Source organism: Podarcis vaucheri (genome assembly GCF_965113315.1).
Source record: "Podarcis vaucheri genome assembly, chromosome: 4".
Taxonomy (NCBI): Eukaryota; Metazoa; Chordata; class Lepidosauria; order Squamata; family Lacertidae; genus Podarcis; species Podarcis vaucheri.
This window is the reverse complement of record NC_138762.1, coordinates 44617128-44635963: the sequence shown is the minus strand read 5'-3', so window position 1 is coordinate 44635963 and position 18836 is coordinate 44617128. Positions and strand designations below refer to the sequence as shown.

Genomic DNA, 18836 nt, shown 5'->3' with positions numbered 1-18836 from the left:
TGGTCACTTTAGAAACGTTGGTTTCTAGGAGCTATCATAGCGCTGCATTGGTGAAAGGTTTTAGGAAGGATTCTTTTTGAAACAGAAGAGCATCTTATTGGATAGTTCTACCTAGTTTGTAGTATAGGCTACTTACTTTTCTTTCTTTTTTTTTTTAATCTTTAAAAAAGTTTTTATTATAATCCAACATTTAAAAACACATATACCTTGTTAACAAAAGCAAAGCAAAAAAGAAAATACAAAAATCAGTATACAATCTTTTATATTACATAACTTCCCACCACCACGACGTGACCTTTATCTCAACACTATATACAGCAGTATCTTTTGTTAATCCGGATGCTCTACCTCACGGTTTTTATATTATACCGACTGTTATTTTAACATTTCCTGATATCTTCTCCATGTACGAAAAAAATTTGTTCCAATCGTTAATAAATTTGGTATTTTTCTGTTGCCTAATCCTCTGAGTCATTATTGCCAAATCGATATATTCAGTTAACTTATTTTGCCAGTCCTTAATTGTTGGAATGTTGAGTTTTTTCCAATTCTGCGCTAGGAGTATCCTAGCGGCGGCTGTCGCATACTTGAATAGAGTTTGGTCGTCTTTATTGATCTCGTTCCCCACCATTCCCAGAAGGAACGCCTCGGGTATTTTTGGGAAGGTGTACTTTAGGATCTTTTTTAATTCATCATAAACCGCACCCCAGAACTTCTTTACCTCATCGCAGGACCACCACATATGGAGGAAATCTCCCTCTTTCTTTTTGCATTTCCAGCAGGTATTGTCTCCAGTTTTATACATTTTAGCTAATTTTGTTGGGGTGATGTACCAGCGGTACATCATCTTTTCCATATTTTCTCGGAGACCAACACAAGCTGAAAATTTCATATCTTTGTTCCATAGTTTTTTCCATTTTTCATAGTCTAAGGGGTGTCCTAAATCTATGGCCCACTTAATCATAACCTCTTTAATTTCCTCATCCTTGGTATCCCAATCTAGTAGTTGGTTGTACATTTTAGATAGGAGTTTGGACTTCCCTTCTATTATTTCCAATTGGAATTTGGACTTGTTCTTACACATACCGGCTTTTTTGTGTACATTCCATAAAGAGTTAATTTGGTGGAAATGCATCCACCCCGATAGTTTGTCTTTTAGCTCATCATAAGGTCTAATTTCCCATCCTCTCTCAGATCTAGTCAAAAGGTCGGCATATGTCCACCTTTTACCTTCCATATTTAGTTTTTTGATTTCTAGAATGTTGACGGGTGACAGCCACAGTGGAGTTTCATTTTCTACCAAGTTCTTACATCTATTCCACACCTCTAGTAATGCCCCTCTTATGATATGATTAGAAAAACTTTTATGCACTCTCCCCTTATCTTGCCACAGGTAAGCATGCCACCCAAACCTGGCATTGAAGCCCTCTAAATCCAACAGGTCGGTGTTGTCCAAGACTATCCATTCCTTGACCCAACATAGACACGCGGCCTCATAATATAATTGTAGATTCGGGACCGCAAACCCCCCTCTATCTCTTTTATCAGTAAGCAACTTATATTTAATTCTGGCCCTTTTGCCCTGCCAGATGAACCTAGAGAGGGTCCTCTGCCAGACCTTAAACATTGTCGTGCCCCTGATTACTGGGATGTTTTGAAATAAGAATACCATTTTTGGAAGAATGTTCATCTTAATGGCCGCCATTCTCCCCTCCCAGGACAGGTGTAGTCTGCTCCAACTATCAAGGTCTCTTTTACATTCTTTCCAAATTCTGCTGTAATTGTCCTCCACCAAATTTATATTTTTAGTTGAGACCCAAATACCCAAATATTTAACCTTTTTTGATATTTTTATGCCAGATTCCACCTCGATTTTTTTCTTTGATTGTTCGTCTAAGTTCTTTACCAACATTTTTGTTTTTGTTTTATTTAGTCTAAACCCCGATAGCTCCCCAAATTCCTCCATTAAGCCCATAACTGTATTTATTGTTTCTAGCGGTTCTTCTATTGATATTACTAGGTCGTCAGCGTACGCTTTGACTTTATATTCTTTTTTGCCTACCTTAATCCCTCTTATTTCCGATGTTCCTCTAATCTTATTCAATATGACTTCTAGAACCATAATGAATAACAAAGGTGATAATGGGCAACCCTGTCTTGTGCCCTTTGTAATCATGAATGAATCTGTTAAATTACTATTGATGATAAGTTTCGCCCTTTGGTTTGAATAGATCGCTCTGATGCCTTCTAGGAATGGCCCTCTTATTCCTACCCTTTCCATACATTTAATGAGAAATTGCCAAGATACATTATCGAAGGCCTTTTCAGCATCTATAAAGATTAAGGCGGCAGGAATATCAATTTTAAGATCCAGATATTCGATTATATTGACCACATGTCTTACATTATCTTTTGTTTGTCTACCGGGCAGGAATCCGGCTTGATCTTTATGGATCGCTCTGTTAAGATATTTCTTTAATCTATATGCCATTATTCCTGCGAAAATCTTATAATCTATGTTAAGCAAAGAAATTGGTCTATAGTTTTTTATATTAAGTGTGTCTGAATCTGCTTTGGGTATTAATGTAATATACGCCTCTCCCCACGAGTCGGGTATTTCCCCTCCTAGGAGGATGTTGTTAATTACGTCGCGGAGTACCGGAGTTAAATGTTCCTCTAAAGTTCTGTAATATTTTTGCGAAAGGCCATCTGGGCCGGGGGTTTTCCCGGGTTTCATTTTCTTAATTGCAACCCTAACCTCATCTATTGTTACCGGCTCATTTAGGACTGTCTTTTCTTCGTCTGATAGCTGCGCCCCTTCGTTCCTCTCCAGATACCTTCCTATCCCAGCTGTATCCTCATCCTCTTTCTTCTTGTACAGGGTTTTGTAGTATTGAAGGAACTTTCCCTTGATCTCACTGGGGTCCTCTATTAATTGGTCTTCGAATTTAATTTTGTTAATCACCTTTTGTTTTTTTTTCTTCCTCAATTGCCATGCTAGCAGCTTACCGGTTTTATTTGCTGATTCAAAATACCTTTGTTTCATCGATTTTATTCCCCACTCTATTTCCTGATTCAGCAGTGATGAGTATTGAGTTTGTAATAATTTACAAATTTGTTTGAGGCTCTCATCGCCAGGTTTTGTTGTTAATTTATCCTCTACTTCTTTTAATTGTCTGATTAGTTCTTCCTTCTTAGCCTCTCTCAAGATTTTTCTATATTTGTTCTGTTGAATCAGAAAACCTCTAAGGACTGCTTTGCTGGCATCCCAGACCACATTAATCTTAGTTCCTTTATACAAGTTATGATCAAAGTATTCCTTCAGGATGTTCTTTGCCCTACCAATAATCTCATCCTGATCCATTAGGTAATCGTTCATTCTCCATCTGTATGTACCTGATGGGGTACTCTTTATTTCCAAAAGGATTGAGCTGTGGTCCGATAATGTTCTGGGCTCTATTATACATCTCCCTGCTCTTAACAAGAGATCTCTGGAGACCCAGATCTGGTCTATTCTGCCCCAGCTCTGATGTACTCCGGAGAAATGTGTGAACTGTTTCCCTGTTGGGTTTTTGTGTCTCCAAACGTCAAATAGGTCTAAATTTTCTTGAAGGTCCTCAAAGGTTTTGGGGAGTTTCCCCTGTTTCCCTTTCCTTCTCTTTTCACTTCTATCTATTTCGGGTTCAGGGACTCCATTCAAGTCACCTAGTAAAATTAATTTATAGTTTTCTAATTCTAGTAGTGTTTGTTCTAGTTTTTTGAAGAACTCAAATTTGTTTGTATTAGGGGCATAGACCGACACCACATTAAACCTTTCCCCTTGGTGGGTGATTTGGATCCCTAAAATTCTCCCCTCCTCATCTTTACATATTAGTTTGGGTTCCAGTTTCTCTTTAGCATAGATGACCAACCCTCTCTTTTTATTCACCTCCGAGTTTATAAACTCCATTCCCAGCTTTTTATTAATCAGTATATGTTTGTGTTTTTTGGCCACATGCGTTTCTTGGCAGCAGATCACGTCACATTTTTTTATTTTTCAGGACTTTCTCTACTTTATTTCTTTTTGATTTCTTATTTAAACCATTAACATTCCAAGTTAAAAAGGTTAAAGACATAGTTTGGGTAGAGCGTCACGTTTATAACTAATTTCAATTCCTTATTTCTTCCTCTTCCTCTGTTTCCTCCTCTTCTGCTACGTCTTCCCCCTCTTCCTCCCTTCCCTCGCCCTCCCCCTCCCCTCTTCTCGGCCTCACCCTCCCCCCTCCCTCTCCCCCCCCGGCGTCCCCTCTATCTGTTAATCCATCCTCCTTTCTACTAAGCTCCTTCTCATATCTTCTCAGGAACTTTTCTACTTCCAAGGAACTGGTCAATTTAAATCTCTTATCTTTAAAAAAGAAAGCAATTCCCTCAGGGAATTCCCATCTAAATTGGATATTGTTCCTTCTTAAGACACCTAATATATGTCTATATCCTTCCCTCTTGCGTAGTAGTCTGACCGGGATCTCTTTCAGGACAATTATTGGTCTACCGCCTATTACTAATTTTTTATGATAACTTGTTTTAAGTATCAGGTTTCTCATTCCCATTGAGTTAAACATTACTAGGCAATCCCCGATGGGTTTCTTAGGTTTGTTCTGGTATGTTCTCATTTTAATTCTAAAGGCGTTTTCGATCGTATATGCGACCTCCTCTTCTTTTACTTCTAACCAGTTTGCTAATTCCATAGTTATTTTTTCTTTAATATTTTCTCTCGTTTCTTCTTCTATACCTCTAAATTTTAAGTGCAATTGTCTTTGTCGCATTTCATTCATCGCTATACTGTCCCAGATCTGTTCCTGTGATTTGTTAAGCTCTCGCATCTCCTCCTTCATTTTCTCTGTCTCCCTCTTCTGTTCTCTCACATCTTTTTGAATTCTTTTGTTAGTTTCCTCAAATGTTTTCGCTTTGACTGTTAACTCTTGAACTTTCTTCCCGAGCTCTCCTATAGCTCCCTCTATTCTTTTATCTATCCTCTCTTGCATTTCCTCTAGTTTATTTTCTATATGGTTTTCGTTCTGCTTAAGTTCCTCCTTGATTTTTAACCACAAAAAATCCAAGTCTTTGATTTCTTCTTGCCTAGAAACTTTCCTTTCGCCTGGAGTCCCCCCTCCCCTTTTCCCATTCTTCCCCAGCATTTTAATCCTAATTATTCGTTAGGCTCTTCAGGGGTAATTCTCTCCCTTTAAGGGCTCACACTCTCCTTGATCCACACCATACAGCTTACCCCAGTATTCCATATAATTACACCAAAAAAGGTGCAGTCAAAGGAGAAGAAAACTACTACGGTTGGCCGCTTCTATACCAACCACTGTCCTATAGGGAGGATTCAAATTATATCATGTTATAACGTGTTCCGTCTTCTTTTCAAGGTTGCAGGAAAGTCGTTACCACATTATTCCTATTTCTACTCGTATTTCTGCTCGTATTTCGCAGTTGGACACTTAACAGAACATCAAATTACAAGTATTCCCAAATACTGAGAGGTTACTCAGAAGTGAACAGGGGGGGGCAGGGGGTAGGAGGGAGGGACTACACAAAATGGCTCTATATGTTCTACAGATTAGGTAAGGGAGACAGACAGAGGGGACAGGAGAACACCTGTAATTATAAAGGAATCAAAACTACCACTAATTTAGCTGGGGAGGGGAGGGACGGGGGGAGGGGAGTGAAGATAGCTGGGTGGGGAAGTATACAAAAATATCCCGATAGCCAAAAATTACTATCAATTTAAGTCACTAAGAAAAACTGTGCGTGGGTACATCTGATACATACATATAATTATCTGTCTTTGCCGTCAGTCCCACCGTTCACATAGGGGTCTTACGTAAGTTCAGAAGATCTCATGTGTCCTTGGCAGGGGAGGGAAGAGTCTTTAGTCAGAAGTCTATACAAGCTCTCAACAGTGGCTGTCCTCAGGGGGCAGTCACAATACCTTTAGTCTCTTCCTCTCCTCTCTCTATGCTCCTCCAGTCCTCCAGTCCTCTTATGGGTCTTTACAGTAAAACTTCCCTCCTGTGTGAGCTTGTTAAATTGCCAGTAAAGGATCACCGAAAGAACTTAGCCAAAACTCCAAATGAAAATCCAAATGTAAATCCAAAATAGGACCGCAACAGAATTCAGACCAACGTGCATTTAACTCAGGCAAACAGTCTTTCAACTTTCTATAGATGGAGGCTCAAATAGTTCTGTAAATAAACGCTCGATTAGCTCATTTAGTCTTGTAAAAAGAGCAACCAGGAAAGACCTCCTCCTTCTGGGCATACACAGTTCGGCCGTTATGTTCTACTCCGCTTTCTTACTAGCCGTGATTTCTTAAACCTGCGCCATTTTCGCTCTCCGTCGGGTGGGACCATACCCTAAAACAAGTACTGCCCGGACTCACCCATCTATAATCACTATCTTCGGCATTACTCCAAGTCCAGTCATGATGGGGAGTCCGTTTTTAAGCCTTTGGTGGTCCGTCGCCTTATTCGGTGGAAGCTTGAGGCATCGTATCTCGGAGGTGGCGTTCTCCCGATTGTGCGCCTGCGGCTCCGCCCTGTCTCTTCTCTCCACACAGAGAGGGACCCACGGAGATAGAAACGCCGCTCTCGCGCTGCCGGGAAACCTTCCCCCAGGGGTTCCCCCCCTGGGCTTTCGCTTTTTTTAGGGGGCGCAGTGCCTTTGCGACACCCCTATTCACCGAGATACTCGGAAAGCCCTTGGCGTGGCTTTCCGCGCTTCCCTCGCCGTCCGCGGCCGGAACCGGAAGTCGGAAAAAGTCATAGGCTACTTACTTTTCAATATTACTTCTGAGTAGACATAGTTAGGTTTCTAGCTTAAATATGCTGGACCTTTAGTTACTAGTAACAGCTTTCTGTGGTCCTCAGGTGGTCACAGAGAGCTACCACAGAAGGCTATTTGTCTGGTCCAGGATTATCTACTCTGACAGCAGCTTTGTTTGTTCCTGGCATCTGTCTGTCTTGAGAGAGAATGGAAGAATGTCCCATTGGGGGGTAAAGTCAAACCGTTGGAGAGCAATATGGGAGAGAGATGTCTTTTTGCAGCTGGGGCAGATGAAGGTGTCTGGTTTTGCTGCTAAAGATGCACCAAGGCACTTCTCTCTATGCTCCTCCCAGTAGCCATTTCTCCTCTGGTCACTGCTGTGGATACAAACATAAAGGTAAAGGACCCCTGGATGGTTAAGTCCAGTCAAAAGTGACTACGGGTGTGTGGCACTCATCTCACTTCAGGCCAAAAGAGCCAGTGTTTGTCCACAGACAGATTTCTGGGTCATGTGGCCAGAATAATAATAATAATAATAATAATAATAATAATAATAATAATAATAATAATAATTTATTATTTATACCCTGCCCATCTGGCTGGGCTTCCTCAGCCACTCTGGGCGGCTTCCAAAAGAATATTAAAATACTATAATAAATCAAACATTAAAAGCTTCCCGAAACAGGGCTGCCTTCAGATGTCTTCTAAAAGCCTGGTAGTTGTTGTTCTCTTTGACATCTGGTGGGAGGGTGTTCCACAGGGAAGGCGCCACTACAGAGAAGGCCCTCTGCCTGGTTCACTGTAACTTAGCTTCTCGCAATGAGGGAACTGCCAGAAGGCCCTCGGTGCTGGACCTCAGTGTCCGGGTAGAACGATGGGGGTGGAGACGCTCCTTCAGATATACTGGACCGAGGCCGTTTAGGGCTTTAAAGGTCAGCACCAACACTTTGAATTGTGCTTGGAAACGTACTGGGAGCCAATGTAGGTCTTTCAAGACCGGTGTTATGTGGTCTCCCAGTCACCAGTCTAGCTGCCGCGTTCTGGATTAGTTGTAGTTTCCGGGTCATCTTCAAAGGTAGCCCCAAGTAGAGCACATTGCAGTAATCCAAGTGGGAGATAACCAGAGCATGCACCACTCTGGCGAGGCAGTCCGCAGGCAGATAGGGTCTCAGCCTGCGTACCTGATGGAGCTGGTAAACAGCTGCCCTGGATACAGATTTGACCTGTGCCACCATGGACAGCTGTGAGTCCAAAATGACTCCCAGGCTGCGCACCTGGTCCTTCAGAGGCACAGTTAGGACCAGGGAATCCTCCACACCTACCCGCCTCCTGTCCCCCAGAAACAGTACTTCTGTCTTGTCAGGATTCAACCTCAATCTGTTAGCCGCCATCCAACCTCCAACCGCCTCCAGGCACTCACACAGGACCTTCACTTCCTTCACTGGTTCTGATTTGAAAGAGAGGTAGAGCTGGGTATCATCCGCATACTGATGAACACCCAGCCCAAATCCCCTGATGATCTCTCCCAGCGGCATGTAGATGTTGAAAAGCATGGGGGAGAGGACAGAACCCTGAGGCACCCCACAAGTGAGGGCCCGGGGTCTGAACACTCATCCCCCCCCACCACTTTCTGAACACGGCCCAGGAGGAAGGAGCGGAACCACTGTATAACAGTGCCCCCAGCTCCCAGCCCCTCAAGACGGTCCAGAAGGATGTTATGGTCGATGGTATCAAACGCCGCTGAGAGATCCAGCAGAACTAGGAAACAGCTCTCACCTTTGTCCCTAGTCCGCCGGAGATCATCAATCAGTGCGACCAAGGCAGTTTCAGTCCCATGATGAGGCCTGAATCCCGACTGGAAGGATCCAAATGGTCCGCTTCTTCCAGGCGTGCCTGGAGTTGTTCAGCAACCACTCGCTCAATCACCTTGCCCAAGAATGAAAGCATGACTAAACTGGTGCAACAGAATACCATGACAGAAACCAGAGTGCACAGAAACACTGTTTACCTTCCTGCCACAGCGGTAACTATCTACAGTGGTACCTCGGGTTAAGAACTTAATTCGTTCTGGAGGTCTGTTCTTAACCTGAAACTGTTCTTAACCCGAAACACCACTTTAGCTAATGGGGCCTCCTGCTGCCGCCACTTGATTTCTGTTCTCATCCTGAAGCAAAGTTCTTAACCTGAGGTAATATTTCTGGGTTAGTGGAGTCTGTAACCTGAAGCATATGTAACCCAAGGTACCACTGTACTCACACTGGTGTGTTTTTGAACTGCTAGGTTTGCAGAAGCTGGGACAGAGCAACGGGAGCTCACCCAGTCTCACAGATTTGAACCACCTACCTTCCCATTAGCAAGCCCAAGAGGTTCAGTGGTTTAGACCACAGCGCCATCCGCTCCCTAGCAGATGCAAGACCCATCTATCTCCAGATAGAGGCCTTTCCTATCAGTTGCTTCCTGCTCCTTTGGAGATGTTGGAGATTTAACCTGGGACCATTTGCACTGAAAGCAATGGAGCTAACGTCTCTCTATTTGGCCCTCAGTTCTGGAGTTGTGTTAGGGTCCAGCATTTTTATTATTCACAGTTGTAATATTGGGGTAGGATAGCTGGGATAGTTACCTTGAACAAGTTGTTGTTGTTGCATTTGGAAGAGGAGTAGTAGTATTGTTTTACTAAATTAGTAACCACCCTAAAAACCTGTTATCCTAAATACTAGGGAGTAAGCCCCATTTAACACAGTAGTATTTACTTCCAAGTAAACATAGATCAGACTGTGGTACTAAAAAAAAAAGACCATAGGCATTTAGTTGTTTAAGAATGGATGAGATTGCTTGCATTTTGCAGTCAGTGAACATCTGGGACCGATGCCACTAAAATAATACATGAAAAGTGGTAAGAGGAGGCAGCTAAAGCTGTTTCAGTTGTCAAGGGCATTGTCAGACACCAAATTGCTAAATGGCTCTTGCTACACAATAATGCACGTAACCAAGAAATGTACCATGTAGCTTGATGAATCTCCTGCTGCTTCCTGATTAGTACATCTATGGCTATTTCCTATAATTTTAATGAGAGTGATGTTTCTGGGAGTGCTTTATTGGTGTAGACCAAGCCTGCAGCCTCTGAACAAGGGTTTTATCTTTATAATAATCTTTTAAGAGATAATAACATTCCACGTGAATGGCATCACTCAGTCTGCACTGATGGTGCTTTCGCTATGACAGGCAAAGGATTCTTATTACAAGAGAGAAAGCTTTTAAGACTGCAGATATGTTTGTAGGTTTGGATAAGACATGAACAGGCTCAAATCAAACTTATTCTCAGCTTTCATCTGAATCCTCCCAATCCATTCCAGAAATGGGAATTTGGACCTCCCCACAGCCACATACAGTTGTTGCCCCTTAACCCTTATCACCGCTGTTTTTTAAAGGATTGGCCATTTAAAATGACATTGCACATGTTGTGAATAAAGATGCATAATTTAGAATGTCTACTGAAAGATAATGGCTTGACTGCACTTGCATTGGATATACCAGGAGCATAATTGTTCCTCCACAAGGCATCTATGAACTATTCAGCCTGTTTTCCTGGCCCTTTGCCTCTTTGGAACTGTGTTAATCTACATTCCTGCCAAGGTCTGCCACCCAACTGTCTATCCTTAAAATGCTGCTGTTTAAGGTGGATTTATAGATTTGCTGGAAAGGAGGCTTGAGCATGTCCATTTCTATTAGATAAACTGTTCTTGTCTATAAGAAGATGGTGAAAGGAAATAGAGTACTCTAAACCTGCCTTTTCAGGTGGATCCTTTAAACCACGGGCTAGAGAAACTGTGGGCCTCCAGATGATACGGGACTACAACTCCCATCATCCCTGACCGTTGGCCAAGATGATTGGGGCTGATGGGAGTTGGATTACATCAATAGGTAGTCAACCATTGGTATTTATTAGGGCTAGGCAAAGAGATTTCCCTAGGCATGGAATTCTTACCAAGGTTTTAATAGATTCAATTGGGTCTGCCACCCCCTGGTTGCTTCCCTTGCCAAGCCCACCTGGGCCACCTACTCGCTTACCTGTACATCTGAGCCACCCACCCACTCACTTGCTTACCTCTTTGGGCTACCACCCACTCATATGAGCCGCCTGCCTGCCTCCCTGTTGACATTTCCATCCTCCTCCCCCTGCAGTACCTCTGTTCTCTCATTATGCTGTAGTTCACATGAGTACTTGTTGGGCAGCAACATAAATTACAGCATTATGACATGCTTACAATTTTATTATCTAGTTAGAAAAAGAACACCAGAATTTTACTTGAATTTGCTGCACTTTTAACATTCTCTCTGTGTGTGTTTTTCAAGCAAGCAAACTTGAGTGTAAGAAAACCTTGGTAAGAATTCCATGGCTAGTGAAACCTTTTTGCAGAAATCTGCAAAGTGCTAGAAAAATCTAACTGCACACTAACTCTCAAAGTACTCTGAAAATGAGAGGAATGTAGTCAATTTAGAAGGCTACATAGACTGCAATCCTTAACACAGTAAGACTTTTTAAAAAATAAACATACAAACAGTGGTACCTCGGGTTACATATGCTTCAGGTTACATACGCTTCAGGTTACAGACTCCACTAATCCAGAAATATTACCTCGGGTTAAGAACTTTGCTTCAGGATGAGAACAGAAATCGTGCTCCCGCGGTGCGGCGGCAGCAGGAGGCCCCATTAGCTAAAGTGGTGCTTCAGGTTAAGAATGGACCTCCGGAACGAATTAAGTACTTAACCCGAGGTACCACTGTACATACATACATACATGCACGCATAGAATAATGGTTGTTAACATCTAGAAAGGGGATGCTAGCGCACTCCTGGCCAGAAATCCTGTTATGGAAGATAGAACAATTTGAAGGATGACCCAGAGCTGTAAACTGGCATTAATTCCAGATTAAATTTCTTAGTGTTAAAAAAAACATTATGTGTGTGTGTTTTAAAAAGCATCGTTAGCACAAGATCACACACAGCAGTACTGCGACATTTGAGCAATAATTATAAAATGTAGATTTATTTGCAAACCCATTACTTGTCCATTGGCCAGTGTACAATATGGCTCTTTTTTAAAGACTTTTGGTTTAATGATGCTTCAAATCTTGCACCAGTTGAAATTGCGATTCATTCCCAATTCTCTCTGTAGTGATATGTGTAGAACATAATTAAGAGACAGCTAAGATTGTGCTGAGTTGTGCATTCTTCCAAGATGCTTTAAGGAAAATATTATAGATGCATGAGTAATCCTTTTACTTGATAGCAGCAATTTAAAAGTGGGTCTTTGTAATTATGCTAATAATACCTGCCATTATATTTCACAACATACTTTGCAGAAGGGTAAGGGTTAGTGAACATTTTCATCCCTGATGTGCTGCAGTGAACCAAGGGGAAGTTTCTTCATTTATTCTTTTGTTTAATAAGTGATACCCCAAAAAATCAGCCCTGCTTTTATCCAGTGCTCAGATGAACAAACGCAGAAAATGGTAGTTGAGAAGCAAGATGTGGAGTCTTCCTGTTTTCAGGAAGGCTAAAATATGTTGCCACTTTGGTATAATGACCATAAAGAGAAAGCAATGGTTAAGAAGAGAAATTTCACATATTGATTTGAAGGAACCAGTCATACAGCTCCCTGAATGAATGAATGAATGAATGAATGAATGAATATCTTAAACGTGGACCATGGTGACAGGTAGATTTCCTAATAATGGATACAGTCAACTGTTATTGGTATTATGCTCTAAATTGTAAATAAAAGGTTACAAATGAAGAAGGAACATTTTACTAAACATCAATCCATACAATATCCCCTCTACTATCTGCCATTTTGGAAACTGAATAATCTGATGTGGGGGAGTAATGTGGGATATCATGTGAGATTAAGGGCCAAACAAGTTACAGTGGTACCTTGGTTCTCAAACTTAATCCATTCTGGAATTCCCTTCCAAAACCAAAGCGTTCCAAAACCAAGGTGTGCTTTCCCATAGGAAGTAATGCAAAATGGATTAATCCGTTCCAGACTTTTAAAAACAAGTTCTAAAATAACAATATAACATGAATTTTACTGTCTAACAAGACCATTGATCAATAGAATGAAAGCTGTAAACAATGTACTGCAGTCACACAACCAATCAATCAGTAGCTGAACTGGGTTCCACACAGTCACAAAAACAAAGAGAGCTGCAAAAACAAAACGCAAAATAAATAGCAAAAACAGACAGACCTCAGAGTAACACTCAAAACAGAAGTGTGGCACTCAATTTGGAAGCGTAACACTCAAAACGGAGCATGTTCGGCTTCTAAAAAAAGTTTGCAAACTGGAACACTTACTTCTGGATTTGAAGTCTTTGGGTTCCAAGGTGTTTGAGTACCAAGGTGTTTGAGAACCAAGGTACCACTGTAATTGCCTAAGTGCATAAGTGCAATTAAAGTGATTTTTTTAAAATGTGACTAGCAACTGTGGGAAGACCTAAATACCCTCTGAACTATGAAGATGGTGGGGGGAAGCTTATTTTTTTGTCTCCTTGCTATGGTCCTAACCTCTTTGCCTCTTTGAAGCTGCTACTTGAATCCACAGGAATCTACTGTTGGCACTAACGGAGGTTTGCATTGAATTACAGTTTTTCCTGGCAGGGAAAGAGTTAACCTTCCTCTCCTGCCAACCTTGTAGTCCTGAGGCTACTCAGACCATGCTGTGGCTGCTATATATATAACAAAAAATAATAATGCACAAGTTAATTGTATTCACACATCATATCTATTTTGGCCCTGAATGGTTTCTGTCTCTAGGGTTTTGTTTTGTTTTGAAGCACATCATGCAAGCCTCCTGGGGAAATTCATGTTAACCTCATCACACAAATTAATGTAAGCAAACTCAAATATTTGCTTGCTCCCAAGGGTCTGATTCCCACAGTCAAAGAGTGGCTTGTTGTTCTGCGCTGATCTTGCCCCATGTACACAATTAGGTCAAGAAGCTACTGTGTTATATCCATTGATGTACAGGTGATTTTTCACCCTGGTAATATCTACATCACAGCTTCAAACTGTGGGTTGATAGTGGTCCTTGCCTCTGCACACGGACTCCTGGGAATTGTGGTTTTGTGAAAGTGTGTGTGGTGGTGTTCAGGGATTTCTTGACAGAAAAAGGAAATTGCATCCGCACTCAGCCAGAAGGAAAGCCATACTAGTAATATTGCTCTGAAATTAATATAATTAGTGCTGCCCAAGTGCTGCTATGATGGCAGTAATTGTCTCTCAGTGAGAAAATATCCACATTGTGTGAGTCACCCTGCACTTGTGGGCTCCATGGAGAAAGTACCCACTTCTTCTGAGAGCAATCTGGCCTGTGGTCTTTAGCAGGAACAAGAAAGAACAGACTGCTCATTTCTGTGCAGTAAAATTCAGAAGCTTGGTGACTCCACTTCCAGGGTATGTGTTGGTATGTTTGTGGTTATTCCATAAATGTGGGGAAAGGATAAAGCCCACTGCTGTTCAAAATCACCTATATTCTGAAGATGCTTTGCTGTTTTAGAAACGTGTGTGCTTTGTTTTTTTAATTGACTTTAGGTACTTTGCCTAGCGCTGTCCAAAAATTTCACTTGCATCTTTTTTTTTAACATTTTCCATCCATTTCATGCTGAATTCCATGATTTGGTGGGAGAAGAATACAGTTTTGTATATCTGAATTATAGCATTTTCTGATGGTAATTAAGATGATTTCCAATCGCTAAGCAGCCACCAGCCAGCAACCAATACAACTATCTTGTTGTGTGGTAAATTCTAAAACTTTGGCACTCCCCATTGGGCAATCTGTGTTGTAGCCCATTGACATTCTGCTTTAAAAGCTGTACAATAATTTCATGGTTTTTTAAAAAAAAAAATAATCCCCAAATTTCCTGTGCATAAATGTGGAAACATCACCCCTTTTCTTGCCTAATGGAGCAATTAAACTAAGAGTTTCAGGTTCCCATGCTCCTAATTCATCTTTATAGCTCCCAGTGTACTATTTATTTCATACTTTAGGTTCAGCTCCATGGAGAGCGTATTTATAAATTTGGCTGACATGTGGATAATGTTTTTGACCTTTGATAATAGGAGACGGTTTTGAGTTTATGACAGAACTACAACCTTTTATGTTCCCATTCAGACTCTTCTTCTTCTGAGGCATTCATAGCTCCTCTCTGTCTCGCTTCTTCTGAAATAAAAAATGGTAGATGGGAGAATTAATTTGCTCACAGTGCAAACTGCCTATGTTTGTTAATCCACAAAGCATGAATAATGTAAAGCAAGAAGGTTACCTAAGGTCCCACAAAGGGTTTAGGTTGCATGGGACATGTTTCCAGATTATATAAAAAGTTAGGTCAAAGTAGAACAAATAGGAATGAAGTTATGGATTGCAATCATTATTCACATTGAAGAAGGGGAATAGAAAAAACTGGAAAGTGGTCAGGAAGAAGCAAGAAAAAAAAACCCAGAATAATTCTGAATGCAAGAAATGCGCAGAAGAGTGAAATATGTATTCAGTAAGTAGTTTAATGCGTGATTTTAAGGGATAACAGGAGATCCCTTCTTCAGTCTACTGAATAGAGCATCAAGCACAGAGATCAAGCCACAGCTACTACTAATTTTAAGTGTAAATTAAATGAAGTACTTAGCACCTCTTTGCTTCTCATTTGTGTATACCAAATTGTCTTTATTTTTTCCCCAGCCAGCTATTTTAGAATGTAACTTATTGTGCTCAGGGCTTATTATGCTTCCAATGATAGGCTTTGATTCAGGGCTAATTATAGTAATTAAGACATTGCCTACACTGTTGCAGCCATGCAGATTGTGGTACTTATGCCTGACAAAGCTCAGAATATATGGCCTCTAAGGGCATTGCTTTCAAACGCACTTTCCATCACCTTCTGAGCTGTGAACTTTGGGAATTTCATTTACAACTTGACTCCTACAGAGGTGCATATGGTGTGGTACAGAGCCACACCAAAGGAATGGGGTGTGGGAATAATTAAGGTAATTTGTTAACATCTGGCCCTCGGAGAGCCTCCACACAGATAAAGGGGGAGGTGGGGAGGCAAGATAAATGGCAGGGCTGCTCCTCCCATGCCAGCTGTCCAGACAACATCTCCTCACACTAGACCTTATAAAACATGACACAATATGAGAAACATACCCAAACTAAAAAGTTCTTCCTTGAGCTTTGAGGGAAAGAAGCCATTTTCAATTCAACACAGTTGCATGCGCCCCAATCTCTGAATGGTGAGAGACTCCCTGAGTTCCAGCACTTACCTTGGGTTTGGTTTCCTTGGAATGAAGATCAACGGAGGCTGTGGTGTCTTCAGGATGCATAGTTCTATTTACACATATATGCAACCCGAGCATAGGCTGGGAGGGCTCACAGCATCCACACTCCAGCAGATTTTGCCCTCCCAGTTAGATTTCCAGGGAGATCCCCCAAGCCACAGCTTTGGGTCCAGCACAGACCGAGACAAACCTCTGTGTCTCCAGATTCCAGCATCAGCCAAAACTCACTGCACATACACTCCACTTTGGCCTACGGTTCCCCACCCTGGGATAACACCAGCTAGCCTGGTGAAGGGGGTGGAGAAAAGTCTAGCCACTTCCTGGAGAGCACCATCATTTAGTTGTCACTATGGCAACATAGCTCGCTCTGTGATATGCTGATGAGAGCACTTAAGTGGCCAGCAAAGGCCATTACTCACAAAGAGGCTAGTAGAACTGGTTCAGTGGCTTCTGCTAGATTCTAAACTCCAGTGGATCACAGACCTGGAAGGGATTCATGGATACGAAACCTATAACGATATAGATTCACATTTTCACCATAATCTTGTTGTCTTATTAAAGCCTGATTTTTGCTTTCAGTCTACCACTAATTAAATGGGTAGTCAGAATAGGGTTGGCAGTACCAATTCCTACCCTGGACGTAAGCACTGAGCTCTCCTGATGTAGTGGGAAGAAAGGCACACATGGCTGCTTCCAGCTGCTTAGCCTTTGAAATATACTCGGAGTCGAGTGTGGATTTCATGTTCTTTATTCAGCTCATAGTAGCGAGGAATGAAAGTTCCCCCCAAATATCTGCTTTATATGCATTATTTACATAATGGGTTGCACGTGATTGGCTATTTCCGGGATTCTCCTGTAGGCCAATCAGGTTGCGGATTCACTTCCACCTGGAGCTGGATTGGGTGGCTCCTGCGGACCAATCATACTGCTGCATTGTTCTAAGACCAATCAGACTGCTGCATTCTGAATCCTATTCAACTCAGTACATAACAGCCTTGTTGCTCATTATCCCTTCACCTGTTGTGACCAGCTGGTCACAAAAGTGTCCTTAAGAGCAGTAAAGGGAGGAAGGGTGTCAGAGGAACAAACAGGCAGACACAAAATGGCTGCCACATCAAAGAGATGAGAAAAGGGGCCATAAAATGGCACAAATGTGGAAGATTTGTCTTTACAGGTTTGAAACATGAATAGAAACAGCCAAAAATGTTCCAGAAACCTCCTTTTCCAGGGGAAAACAGAAATCATGACATAAGTCTGTTGCTGAATATCCAGACTCCAGGGAGAATGAAATGTTCTGTCAATGGCTTCTGGGCATTTCCAGTTCTGTTGTTATACTTGCATAATAGAGAGTGTTATGGAGAATGTCGTAGGGGATTGCTGGAAGATGAGCAGGAAAATGAAATGCAGATGCTTTGGTCGATGGGCTTCCTCTTGCTGGCAAGTAGGTGCTGTAGATTAGAGTTAGAAAATAAAACATAATTAAAAATTATTCCTAAACTAATTTCTCACATAAATATACATGCACGGTCACAAAGAAAAAGATGGCTCACCAGTAATTGTGCAATTTTTAAGGAAAATGATAGAAAAGAAGAACAAATGGATAGAAAACACAACTCATAGGAGTAGTGGTTGGAGAACACCACACCAGATTAGAGTGATGATTGACACCGAATGTCATCTGCAAGCTTGCCATGATTTGGGGTGTATGGGGAGATCATGGCTCACAGTCAGCCAGCTGGTTATCATTCAGCCATGTTCTGTTTCAGGTTTTTTACTTGATGAGCTTCATTGATAAAGAAAGAAGCGACTCGCATAGATAAATTGACCCAAAATAAGATTTTATCTTTTCAGCAGTCTTTTTCAGAAAACATTTCTGCATGAACTAGATTCCGAAAATTTGCCATGTTTGGCATACAGTTTTAAAACTTACTTATTCTGATCCTCTACAATCTCCAACTTTATTTTTTCTATTTGAGACTGATGCAGTCCCCCAATATATACTGCAGTTTGTGACATTAACTGGGCTGAATGGGCTAACATTATATAGCTTGTTCTGTGTCGAGGACAAGAAGAAAATGAAACACACATTTAGTCATCCATAGATCTAACTTGGAATCCTCAGCTTATCAGTGTCTGTCTGTCTCCATCTCACACAGACACACACACTTGCCAACATACCTGCCACACCAAATATATGCTAATTGACCTCATAGGAATGATTTTCATTCAACACTCACCCAAAAGGATTTAGATGCAACAGCTGTAATCAGCAGTCAGACACCAACACCAAAACCACTTGCCTAACCACCACTTCCAGCAAATTAACAACAGTCCATGGCAAGAAAAGTTCAAACTCACATCTAGCCATGGATTTCATTTATTATCCTGAGTTTTGAATAGTGCTGTGCCAAAAGCTACTTCTGCAATTCTTTTTTTTTACCATTCTGCATCATCTATGAGAAAAGAAAATGCATTTTAAAATCAATGAAGAGAAATTTGGATGAAATTCTGATGAGTGGTTTGCAGGGTTGCAGGGTTACCTTACTTTTGAGGTAACTGAGGCAGGTTTGTGAGAGTCCTTCTTATGTTCCACAAAACATCTCACCACTGGTTTGCATGAGTCAAAAATGCATATAAGAAAATGTGTTTATTGGGAGGAAATTGTACTAAAATGCTGGCAAATTTTCATGAGCATTTCTTT

General features: G+C 41.4%; 1 long non-coding RNA gene across 1 annotated transcript; it reads right to left on the bottom strand.

Annotated features, from left to right (window-relative positions):
* Positions 1–11824: 11824 nt before the first annotated feature.
* LOC309531073 lies at positions 11825–16512 on the bottom strand. The gene is made up of 3 exons (XR_014219054.1): positions 16121–16512; positions 14960–15026; positions 11825–12047 (listed from the first exon to the last, which is right to left on the bottom strand). It is a non-coding gene; the product is annotated as an uncharacterized lncRNA (long non-coding RNA).
* Positions 16513–18836: the final 2324 nt, after the last annotated feature.